The following is a 12437-nucleotide window of genomic DNA, read 5'->3' on the forward strand; positions in this document are numbered from 1 at the left end:
TACTATAACAGAGCAAGCCTTAGGGATTTGTTAAAGAGAAGTTTTTATATTTAAAGGCAAATGTTAACTCACCATCAAAATTACTTGTTTGGCGTCTTAATAAACCTTGAAGTTGGCATTCTGTCTCAAACACATTGCAGCGTCTCCAACTTCTTTCAAGTAAGGTATTTGTTTCCGTATGGCACGGCATTTTGCTTTAAATACAGTCAACCAGCCAAATAAATTACCTTTTCACCAGAAAAAAAAAAAAGTATGAATCCATGTAAACTTCTACAGCAGATGCCAGATTTTTTTTTTTTTTTTTAAAGAAACACAGCCAGTCTGAGAACGTTCTCGGCTAGAAATAGTGTCACTTTAAAATCAAAATGAAATGAAGCAACATTTGGAGGGCCTGGGACATTCTTACTAAGAGATGTTTTCTTTCTTTGCATGTCAAAGCGTGGCTCACATAATGCAGTACTTGAGTGTAAACTGTTACTATTCTACAGTACAAACATTTAAAACAGTCAGTGCAAACGGCTCGCTGGTCACTGTTGTTAGCTTCCTTTTCTGTGGCTGTGATAAAATACCCCGACAAAAGCCAACCTAAGGGAGCAAGGTCTGCCTTGGCTCTCCGTTGCAGGTCATCCACAGGAGCTTGGGGCAGCAGGTGGCACTGCATCCACAGTCAGGAAGCAGCAAGAGGCGAATGCTGTGCTCAGCCACCTCCGCCTTTCTGTGAGGTCAGAGCTTCAGCCCATGGAATGGTAACACCCACACCCAGTGGGTCAATGCCTAGCAGCTGAGCAACCCTACCTCATCCCTCACGGATGTGCCAGAGGCTTGTCCCCTGCGTGATTCTCAGTTGGGCTAATATTAACCGCCATTGGGTTTTTCCTTTTTCAACATTTTTTTAACAAAATTGCTTTTGTTTATAAGTATATACAATATAGATAGGTAAGACTTCTCCTTAATTGCCTCTCAGTTTTACCCAAAGATAGCTGTCTTGTCAACTGGGTAGGCCTGGCCATGTTTACTCGTGTGTGTGTGTGTGTGTGTGTGTGTGTGTGTGTGTGTGTGTGTGTTGCAAGCATTTTGAACTTTCATGAAGTGTTTTTGAAGTTCTATTTCTTATATTTTTGTGCCATGTCGAAGAAGGCTTTTTCAAACTCAGGATAACGAGGATGCTCTTACATCATTTTGATGGGCTTGGAGAGTTCTGGCCCTGGGTATATCATTGGTTTTAATCTGCATATGGCTGTCCACCCTCTTGCGTGAATGTACACTCGTCTCAACAGCATTTACTACAAGACTCTTCTTTCCTCTTTGAATTGTCTGAGTGCACTTGTCCAAATCAGTTCAGAGTTGGTTTTATTTTTCGTCTTTGTTCTGAACTTCTAGGGATTAAACCCAGGGCCTCCCTCAAGCAGTCTGCTTCTGTGTTCTACCCCAAGACCTATTTTCCCTTTTCCTTTTCTGCTTTGCGGACAAGATCTCACTGAGCTAGCTGCCTGGGCTGGCTTCAAACTCACTCTGGAGCCCAAGCCTGCCTCTTAACATGGTAAAGGCCCCATGTGCTTAGTGTCCTTTTAAGAAAAGACAATTAGGACACAGAGGGCTGCCTGAGTTGGAATGCTCAGGGGGTTGGGCATGTGAAAAGATGGCAAACCAGCAACCATCTGCAAGCAAGGAACAGCCTGGAGCAGCCCCTTCCCTCACAACCCTCATAAGGAAGCAAGGCTACTGCCACCTTCATCCTGGCCTTACATCCTCCAGACCTGTGATGCGGCAAAATTCAAGGTAGTTAAGCCCCTGGTCTGTGGTCTTCATTGTGGGCCCCGTAGGAAGTGGGTAGCAACCCTCCTCAGCATCTGGGCATCCAGGGGATCACAGCCTCCTGCACTGAGGCTCCTCATCCCTCCAGTGGTCCTCAGGTAGGACTAGAAATTCATGGGAGGATAAGCTCAGATCAAGCATCTCTGGCACAAAGCCCCATCTGATCCGCAGGAGAACATGTCTTTGACCAAGACATAGGAGGACAATGGTCACCTCCCAAATATGGTCCCACCCCTGCCGCTGTTAGCAGCTTTGACACACTCTTCCTGACATACATACGCCTGTAAGTTTGAAAAACTATTGTGCTTCCCAATACAGAAACGCAAGTCTAGATTGTTTTATGCCCACCTCCCATGAGCTTCAAGCTGCTGCAGAAATTCCTGTGGTAGGGGTTAGTGCATATTAACCCTTCCTTGTCTTGACTCCAGCCTCCTCTCCAAGACTCAGAAGAAGATAGGCATTTCAGAATAGGAAGGAAAAAGAAAAAGAAAAAGCAACAACCCTATTTCTAACTCTTATTTGACTAGAATTAAGACCTTGGTAGTTTTGACCAAGATGTAATTTGAGCAGTGGCCAGCAAGGTAGCTACTCTTCAAGCAGAGAATGTGCCAAGTGCCAGGCATGCAAAATGGTGTAAGATCTGCAAAAATAGTTTTCTAGGTCCTCAAAAAGTTAAACACAGAGATTCCATGTGCCCTAGAAATTCCACACCTATCCGAGAGAATTGGGAAATAATCCATACAAAAACATGTACATAAATTTTCATAGCACAATCATTCATACCATCCTACAAATGTCCAGCAACAGACATACAGATAGGCAAACATACATATCTCTACCTATGGGTCCCCCTGACCCCCGCAAAGAATCCTAACATACCACGGTACAGATGGATCTTTACAGCACTGTATTCAATACAGGAAGCCAGACACAAGGCCACACTGTAGAATTCCATTTATATTAAATGTCCACAGTGAGTAAGGAGAGAGAGAGAGAGAGAGAGAGAGAGAGAGAGAGAGAGAGAGAGAGAGAGAGAGAGAGAGAGGATGTGGTGACTTGGAGCTGAGAAGACAAAGCGAACAGGCAACAGCTGTCAGCAGACACACATTTTCTTTGTTGGGCAATGGAAATGTTCTGGTGGTGGAGGTGTGGTCCTGTGCATTCACTGAAAGACATTGATGTCTCTCTGCTTCCAAGTGGTGACTCTTGTGGATGCAATCTAAAAGGTAGCCAGCACGTCTTCAGACCCAACAGGACTTCCCAGTCGTTCCGTTCTTGTGTGTAATGCTTCCTTGTTAGCTTTTCTGTTGGGGGTTGGTCTGGTGTATTTTGATGATAATTAATAAAAATCCATTGCACCTGGGTAGGGCAAATGGGATAGGCTTGGGCTAAGGTTCCCGGGCTTGAGAGACAGAGAGGATCTTGGAAAGAAGAGAGACCCGAGAAGGAGAGGAAACGAGAGGAGAAGGAGGTTGTGCCATCATGGGTTAGATGGAAGAGAAGCACATGGCCGGCGTGGGTGGGGATTTGGCCCAGATAGAGAACATTAGCAAGTATATGGGATTATGGATGGGAGGTAGCTTGATAGACATTATTAGAAGCAGATGGCATGGGATTGGGGCAGCTTTACCTGCCTCACTATGGGAAATAGTTTTGGGGATTGAAAACTGCCCTGCCCCAGGTTAACTAAGACTATTTTAAAATATAACAAGTGCCTGTATCTTGATTGATTGCTAGCGGGTTATACTGACATAATAATAATTATAGGCCTGATGGTAAAAATTACTAGGCCCTATTTGTAATTTAACAACAATACTTTTCTGTCAGAACAGATCCGAGGATGGAAAGATTTTGAACCCTCGCGTGTGTGAAAATACGTCATTTGCATGCCCACAAGCGGCACATGCTCGCACACCTTAACTCCGTTTGCTATGGATATTTTCAGTTAACCAGTGCTCTCCCCATGTTGTTCAGGTTAGTCTCAAGCTCCTGGGGTCAAGCGATCCTCCTGCCTCAGCCTCCCAGGCACTAGGGACCCTGCACACTCACACCACCAGCTGGAATTCTACCTTAGAGATGATCACCGTGGAAATCCTCGCCATCCTCACTATCTGCGCAGCAATGCAGCCCCTCCCACCCACACTTTCGTTTGCAGTTTTCTTCCTGCTCTTCACGGTATCATTAGCTTGGATTTTCAACTTGATTAAACTAAGGGATACCTAGGCGATGAGTAAGACCACCTGAGCATGTCGGTAAGGAGATGGTTCCCCAACGGTGATTGGACCCTGAGTCTAATGGATGGCTTAGCCCCTCCCACACAACACGATATTATTTCTAATTGGTGAAAGTGGTCCTTGGGGTTCTGTCCTACTCTGGTCCTTTCCTGGAGGTCCATTTAAGAAACGCCTCCACCATGTGCTCCCACCGCCGCGATGTTCTGCCTCACCATGCGCCTAGAAACAACCGAGTTGGCCTACGCTGAACTAAAAATCTCTGAAATCATAAACTAAAATGAAATTCTCTTTAAGTTTTCCGTTTTGATCCCCACCAACGCAAAGAGGATGAAAACACATCCTTGAGGTCAGAAACATCACTGTGACGTGGCTGTTTAATAAGAGTGTTTGTTTGCTGTCTGTGGGCGTGTCCTCAGTGGGGGCTCAGATAGATGCTCCCTCTGGGCCCACCGTCAGTGCACGCTCCTCCCACTGCGAGCTTTCTAAAGCGCTGTTGAACAAAGCCAAGGACTTGGGTGCTCAGCTTCTGATTCTCTTAACTTGGGACTCCTTTGCAGATCAGAAAATTCCCTGCCTCAGTCTTTGCACTCACACCCCTCTCGACTTCAGTGCCTCTGCACATTTATAGCGATCTTTATTTCAATCATCAAAAATTTCATTTCCAAGCTCTCTCAAAACCTTCCTTTTTATGGGGGTAATATCATTTTATTTTTCTCCAAAGAGTCTAATTATGTGTGTGCCAAATTCCTGTTGTCTGCTCTATTAACTCCGTCCCTTTGGTGTAAGCTTTCCTATTAGTTGAGGTTGATGATTCTCTTTTATGGCTGTCTTCAAATGTTTGGGATTATTGGCTGTGGTGGTTCCTCTTCGCTGCCAACTTGACTGGATTTGAAATGGCCCAGAGGTCACACCCCTGGGCTTGTCTGTGAGAGTGTGTTCTGAGAAGGTTAGCCAAAGAGGGAAGACCCACCCTGATTGTGAGGGGCGCCATCCCATAGGCTGGGGGACCCAGGCTGGATAAAAGAGAAAGGAAGAAGCCAGCCTAGTGCCCAGACTCCCCTTCTCTGAGTCCTGGTCTGCCCAGATGTGTGCAGTCCCAGCCCCCGGCTTCTGCTGCCAAGAGTTTGGTCATGCCCTCCCTACCACGATGGACTCTACTTCTTAAGCAGGAACCCAGAATCAGTCCTCTCCCCTGAAGGGTGCTTTTTGCTGGGTATTTGGTCAGGACACCTGAGCCCTGGAGGGTGAAGGGAGAAGAGGAAGGTAGCCAGGAGGAAAGGGAGCACAGCTGAATAGTTTGCTTCTCTCTGATTTTCTTTCATTCATATGGATTCATTAGTACTGAGAGGAACATCAGATTCTTTCCCCGCAATTCTCAATGCCTCCAAAGTCCAGGAGGAAGGGGAGTGAATAAATAAAAATCATTGGCGTGCCCACGTTAGTAGTGCTTGCTTATTTTCTGTGTTATGTGTCTTAGCCATTGCTGAACTGTTTGAAGCTGGCCGACCAGAGAGATGGCTCCCTAGTTAGAAGTGCTTGCTATGGAAGTCCAGTTTCAGTTCCATTCCTAGAACCCATGGAGGAAGGAAAGAACTAACACTCAAAAAGTTGCTCTCTGACTTCTACATATGTGTGAGGCATGCCCATAGCATACACACACGTAAAATTGTAATAATAATTTTGTTGTTGTTTTGAGACAGGGTTTCTCTGTGTAGCCTTGGCAGTCCTGGGGACTCGCTTTGTAGACCAGGCTGGCCTCGAACTCACAGCGATCCGCCTGCCTCTGCCTCCTGAGCGCTGGGATTAAAGGTGTGAGCTCCCATACCCAGCTAATAATAATTTTTTTTTTAAGTGGGAAGCATGCCATAGTCAATGTTCTATTGCTGTGAAGAGACACCATGACCACAGAAACTTTTAAAAATATTTTTTATTAATTTATTTATATTACATCTCAATTGCTATCCTATCCCTTGTATCCTCCCATTCCTCCCTCCCTCCCTCCTGCTTTCCCCCTACTCCCCTCCCCTATGACTGTGACTGTATGTGCTCATAGGGTATCAAGTCTCTTCTTGGTAGCCTACTATCCTTCCTCTGAGTGCCACCAGGCCTCCCCATCCAGGGGGCGAACCACAGAAACTCTTATAGAGGAAAACATTTAATGAGGGCGGGATTACAGGTTCAGACTAGTCCATTATTATCATGGCAGGAAGCATGGCGGCATGCAGACGGGTATGGGTGCTGGAGAGGCCGAGAGTTCTAAATCTGGACCAGGAGGAAGAGAGAGACACTAGGCCTGGCTTGGGAATATGAAACCTCAAAGCCTACCCCCAGTGAGACACTTCTTCCAACAAGGCCACACCTCCTGCTAGTGTCACTCCTTGGTGACCAAGCAGTCAAATCTATGAGCCTATGGGGGCCATTCCTAGTCAAACCACCACAGAGTGTCATTAGAAGTGGGGAGTACTAACCTAGGCCCATGGGGGCTCACAGAGACTGAACCAACAACCAAAGAGCATGCAGGCTCCATCAGAGCCCGCATTGGTGTGAACAAGGAGCCTACATGACACATAGGCCATAGGGACCGCTGTCTGCGTCTTGTGGTCTATATGACCCCACTGAAGTGTGATATGGAGCACCACCGTCCCCCTCTCCCAGTTCTACTTGTACAGTTCCAGTTACCTGAGACCAACTGCACAGTTGTGGCCCAATGAACCTCCTTGTACAGAACCAGAAAGCTGATTGGCACCTAACAGCACATCACAATGCCTGTGTCATTCAACTTGTTTCCTCTGGTCATGTAGCCATCCCGCGACCTCACACCCTCACAAGAAGAGAGGAGAGTACAGTACGCTAAGACACGGAGACCTGAGTTTGGATTGCCAGCACCCACATAACAGCCATGCACGGTAGTGTGCGTCTGGAATCCTCCTGCTGGGGAGGCAGAGGCGGGAGGCTTTGCTGGGCAGCTAGTCAAGCTGAAGGGACAAGCTCCAGGTTCAATGAGAGACCCTGACTCAAAAACAATAAGTAGAAAGCAATTAAGAAAAGCACCCAGTGTTGACCTATGCCCTCTACATGTGCAAACACACAAATGCCTGCACCTCCCAGACACATGAACACATAAATACACATACGACACACAAAGATGTTTTGAGAGACACCATAAGTTCACATAACTTTATTATAGCATATTGTTAAAATAATTCTATTGTTGTTAGTTATTATTAAGTTCTGACTATGCTTAGATTATGAAGTCAAGTGTGTCATAGGTATAAGGAGAAAGTACTCCATATACAGATGAGATATGCTACTGTCTGCAGGCTCAGACAACCCGATTAGAACACAATTCCTCAAGGATGAGAGCGGAACTACTACACATAAAAATCCTCCTTGCTCTGCTGTTGGTCTTGCATTCCAACTCCGCAGCCTAATGATATCTGCACACACCACTGGGTGGTCAATCAGAAGAAAAAAGCCACACACTCTTGCTTTTGTACAGACTTAGACGAAGACAGGGCTGACGGCTGGTGTCATAGTTACCTTCAGCTGTCAACATGACAGAAAACCTAGAGTCTCCTGGGAAGAGGCAACCTCACCCCCAAACAGTGCTTCAGTCAGACTGGCCTGTGAGCACATCTGTGAGGCATTTCCTGAACTGTTAATTGATGTAGGAGGGCTCATCCCACTGTGGGAGGTGCTACTCTGGGCAGGTCGTCCTGAGTTGTGTGAGGAAGCAAGCCATGAGGAGCCAGCCAGTAAGCAGCACTCCTCTGTAGTCTCTGCTCCAGTGCCTGCCTCCAGGTTCCTGCTCTGTTGGAGTTCCTGCCCGACTTTCCTTCATGAGCCTGAGTGATGGAGACATGTACACCATGTTAACCTGCTCCTCCTCAAGTTGCTTTTTTGTGTTTAGTATAGGAAAGCTAGCTAGAGCACGTGGTTTGCAACACTCATGACTGGCCTGGACTCTAGGGTATTGTGGGTCAGAAGCCTTGCAGGCACAGCACAATACTGCAGTCGTTCCTCTACATGTGTCTTGTTTTCAGTCATGTGACTGTAAAAAGTATAAATTGAAGTACACTTTTCATATTGAATTTACTCAGCTTCTAGTGTAGTATTTTGTCACTTACAGGGTCATTGGGTAGCTCAGGGCAATTTTTTCTACTGACATCTTTCTGCAAGTCCCTTTGCGTATGGGGGGTGTGTGTGCCTGTTAACAAAGCAACCCTTAACAGCTTGTGAGTGTTCACACCTGTTTCAAATTGAGCACGGAGAATTCCCAGAACTTGCAACATAAAGCAAAAAGTTAAATGTAAAGATTATCTTTTAAAACCTAAACAGTGGTCACAACTGGACACATTTTTTTAATCCCCCGCTGCTTTTTTGTATGTATAGGAGGCATCCGACCTCTCCTGAGACCACCAGAAAAGAGTGCTAAGCATATCCCCAAGCCAAGTCACCTTCCTCTCCCACCAGCTCCCTCACGTACACTCACATCACTCATATATTTGCATGCTTGGCTTCCTCTACCTCCCAGGTCCTAATTTTAAACTGCTTAAGGAATTACTAGCTGACACCTTAGTGGGCTATATCAGTTTGTTAATTCTAGCTAATGAATTACTACAAATGGACGGGTTTTAAATAGCCCCCCTCTATCGTCTCACGCCTCTGTGGTCAGGCCCCCTCTATCGTCTCACGCCTCTGTGGATCAGCCCCCTCTATCGTCTCATGCCTCTGTGGTCAGCCCCCCTCTATCGTCTCATGCCTCTGTGGGTCAGCCCCCTCTATCGTCTCATGCCTCTGTGGTCAGGCCCCCTCTATCGTCTCATGCCTCTGTGGGTCAGCCCCCTCTATCGTCTCATGCCTCTATGGTCAGCCCCGCTCTATCATCTCATTCCTCTGGCCCTCCTCTATCGTCTCATTCCTCTATGGTCAGCCCCCCTCTATCGTCTCATGCCTCTGTGGATCAGCCCCCTCTATCGTCTCATGCCTCTGTGGTCAGGCCCCCTCTATCGTCTCATGCCTCTGTGGTCAGGCCCCCTCTATCGTCTCATGCCTCTATGGTCAGCCCCGCTCTATCATCTCATGCCTCTGGCCCTCCTCTATCGTCTCATTCCTCTATGGTCAGCCCCACTCTATCACCTCATTCCTCTGGCCCTCCTCTATCGTCTCATGCCTCTATGGTCAGCCCCCCTCTATCGTCTCATGCCTCTGTGGATCAGCCCCCTCTATCGTCTCATGCCTCTGTGGTCAGGCCCCCTCTATCGTCTCATGCCTCTGTGGTCAGGCCCCCTCTATCGTCTCATGCCTCTGTGGTCAGCCCCCCTCTATCGTCTCATGCCTCTGTGGGTCAGGCCCCCTCTATCATCTCATGCCTCTGTGGGTCAGCCCCCTCTATCGTCTCATGCCTCTGTGGTCAGGCCCCCTCTATCGTCTCATGCCTCTATGGTCAGGCCCCCTCTATCATCTCATTCCTCTATGGTCAGCCCCGCTCTATCATCTCATTCCTCTGGCCCTCCTCTATCGTCTCATTCCTCTATGGTCAGCCCTGCTCTATCACCTCATTCCTCTGGCCCTCCTCTATCGTCTCATTCCTCTATGGTCAGCCCCCCTCTATTGTCTCATGCCTCTGTGGGCCAGCCCCCCTCTATCGCTTCATGCCTCTGTGGGTCAGCAGTCTTTAGAGTTGACTGGCTTCCTTACTCATGATCTGGAATGCAGAGTCAGCTCAGCAGGGCTGGAGACGCCACTTCTAAGTTGTTTCCGGTTGTTGGCAGCAATCCTCTTCATGCAGCTATAGGCAGAGGCCTCATGTCCTTGCTGGCTGTTGATCAGAGGTCAGACTCAGCGTGGAAAGGCTTCGCTCAAGCTCATCTTCAAAGTCAGCAAGGGCACTTCAAATCCTTCTTATGCTTTGAATCTCTCTGGTCTCTGCATCTGGCACCAGCCAGAGAATGCTCTGCTTTAAAGGAGTGTGATGGGGCCGAGCCCACCTGCATGAGCTCCTTATGATGATCTCAAAGTCAAGCCAGTGTTATTTTTAATTACTTCTTCAAAATTTCCCATGACAGCAACATAATATGTTATATTATAAATATATTATAAAAAAAAACCCAGGCCTAAGGAAAACGTGACTCATCCAGGTAAAGTCTTGGGGCATTGGCTACTGGCTGGCTGTGCACAAAGCCAAAGCTGGAAGAGAGACAGCGCACAGAAACGTTCTGACTATTCAAACAGATCACACCCTGAGGGTGTGGTGGCTCACTACATACAACCTTCCAGTTCAGAGGCTCCCTACGCATCCCAGTCTGCTTCTCTGTGTGCCCTAAGGGTCACTGACTCTCCAGCATCTGCACACAGTGATGAAGTCACCTCGGCATAACTTTAGCCCCTCATATTATTAAGGCAGGTACACCATACCAACTACACACATACACACACACAAACACACACACACACACACACACACTGGGTGTAATTGTGACATTACAGCTCCAGAGACAGCTGCAGTGCGTATCAACTGAAAATGGCAAGACACACCCTTCCCTGGTTTCTAATAGTGTTTTCCTGTTCCTTAGCAAGATTGGAGCATAGCTTTCCTTTCTTCTGAACAGTGAAGTCACTGATTTTTTTTTTTTTTTTTTTTTTTTTTTTTTTTTTTTGTGGAATGCCTTTGGTTGAGATGATTTAAAAACTAGAGGAAGCCATAAAGCAGCAAAGAACTCATTGGAGAAAGGTTTAGACCTAATTGTGCCACTGACGTGGCTCCATTTCCATGCAGTACTCACAACTCTGACTTCCTTCTTGTGTTGGCTTTTTTTTACCTAGTACACTTTCTCTATGGTGACAATATGGCTGCTTGTGGCAACTAGGCCTTCCTATTTTCATAGAAGAGGAGAGAGCAAGACGGTCCAGAGCACTGAGCAGACATCCCAGTTCCAAATCCATTGGTTACTTTTTCCCCTGGCCATAGGAATGTCACTGCTTAATTGCTTAGGCCCGAGGCACCTAGACACAGATTGGCCTTGCTGGCTTAGACTAATGAGTTTTCTCATCTCCAGGGCTGGGGCTAGGGTCAGTTCCAGTGGGAGGAGAGTTGATGGATGTTGGGGCAGGAGCTTAAATGTCACTACAGTGAACACCCACCTTGAAGAATCTTGGTAACATAGACAGGACTGCTTTTATCTCAGTCAGTCACGGTGCCTGTGGGTTATTATCATGTGGGCATTTCCCCATACTGAATACTATTCCAGTTATTGAAACATTTCCCATGCAACATGGATGCTGAACACAAGCCGCCAACTTCACCACACACCATCTCAAATGAAAAAAAGGACAACCTTCGTCTGACCCATGGCAAGATGCGCTCAGAGGAGGCCCTAACACTTGCTTCCAGCCTCCTCTATCATCAACCTGAAGTTCCTAATGATTTTTAAACTTGAAAGAGAAATATACGAGGGCGAAAGAGTATGTCTGTGAGCAGGGCACACGCCTGATAGTCACTGCCATGGTCCTTGCTGCCCCGTTTAAAAAGACTGGTGAGCATTCCAATGCCCTATGAGCGCAGAATTCTAGTGGACTCATGATGCATGAAAGTTCGGTGACAATCAGAATGGGGGGAAAAAAAAGCTAATGTGCTACATTCGTGACTGAGAAAGCCAGTGGCTCTCAACCTTCCTAATGTTGTGACCCTTTAATATAGTTCCTCATGTAGTGGTGACCCCCCCCACCAACCATAAACTTATCTTCATTGCTACTTAGTGAGTATAATTGTCTTACAGTTATGAATCATGATGTAAATATCTGTATTTTCTGATGGTCTTAAGGCAACCGCTAGGAAAGGGGTCGCGACCCAAAGGTTGAGAAGTGCTTGTCTTACACAGTAAGCAGAGTCATTTGTAGCTCCAAGATGCTTTCCGACCCAAAACTTGCTTTGCATGAAGAAAGGAGGGGCTGGCCACCAAAACATGCAAATTATCAAGACACTAATGTATCTTCTATCATTCATGTTTCACCCCTGAACTTGCCAACTACTGAAAATGATGATGTAGCAGAGATAGAGTTTCTAGGATGTGCAACGTTCTGAATTTGATGCCCAGGATCTAAGAAAACAGTGGGGGTGGGGTCAGGGGTGGGGTCGGGGTGAAGTTGGGGTGGGGTTGGGGTTGGGGTGTGGTTGGGGTGGGGCCATGGGGTGGGGTCAGGGGTGGGGTTGGGTGGGGTTGGGGTGGGGTCGGGGTGGGGCCATGGGGTGGGGTCGGGGTGGGGTTGGGTGGGGTTGGGGTGGGGGTTGGGGTGGGGCCATGGGGTGGGGTCAGGGGTGGGGTCGGGGGTGGGGTTGGGGTGGAGGGTGGAGTGGAGGATGGGGGGTTGGGTCGGGGGGTGGGGGGT

Source organism: Acomys russatus, chromosome 11 (genome assembly GCF_903995435.1).
Source record: "Acomys russatus chromosome 11, mAcoRus1.1, whole genome shotgun sequence".
Lineage (NCBI taxonomy): Eukaryota > Metazoa > Chordata > Mammalia > Rodentia > Muridae > Acomys > Acomys russatus.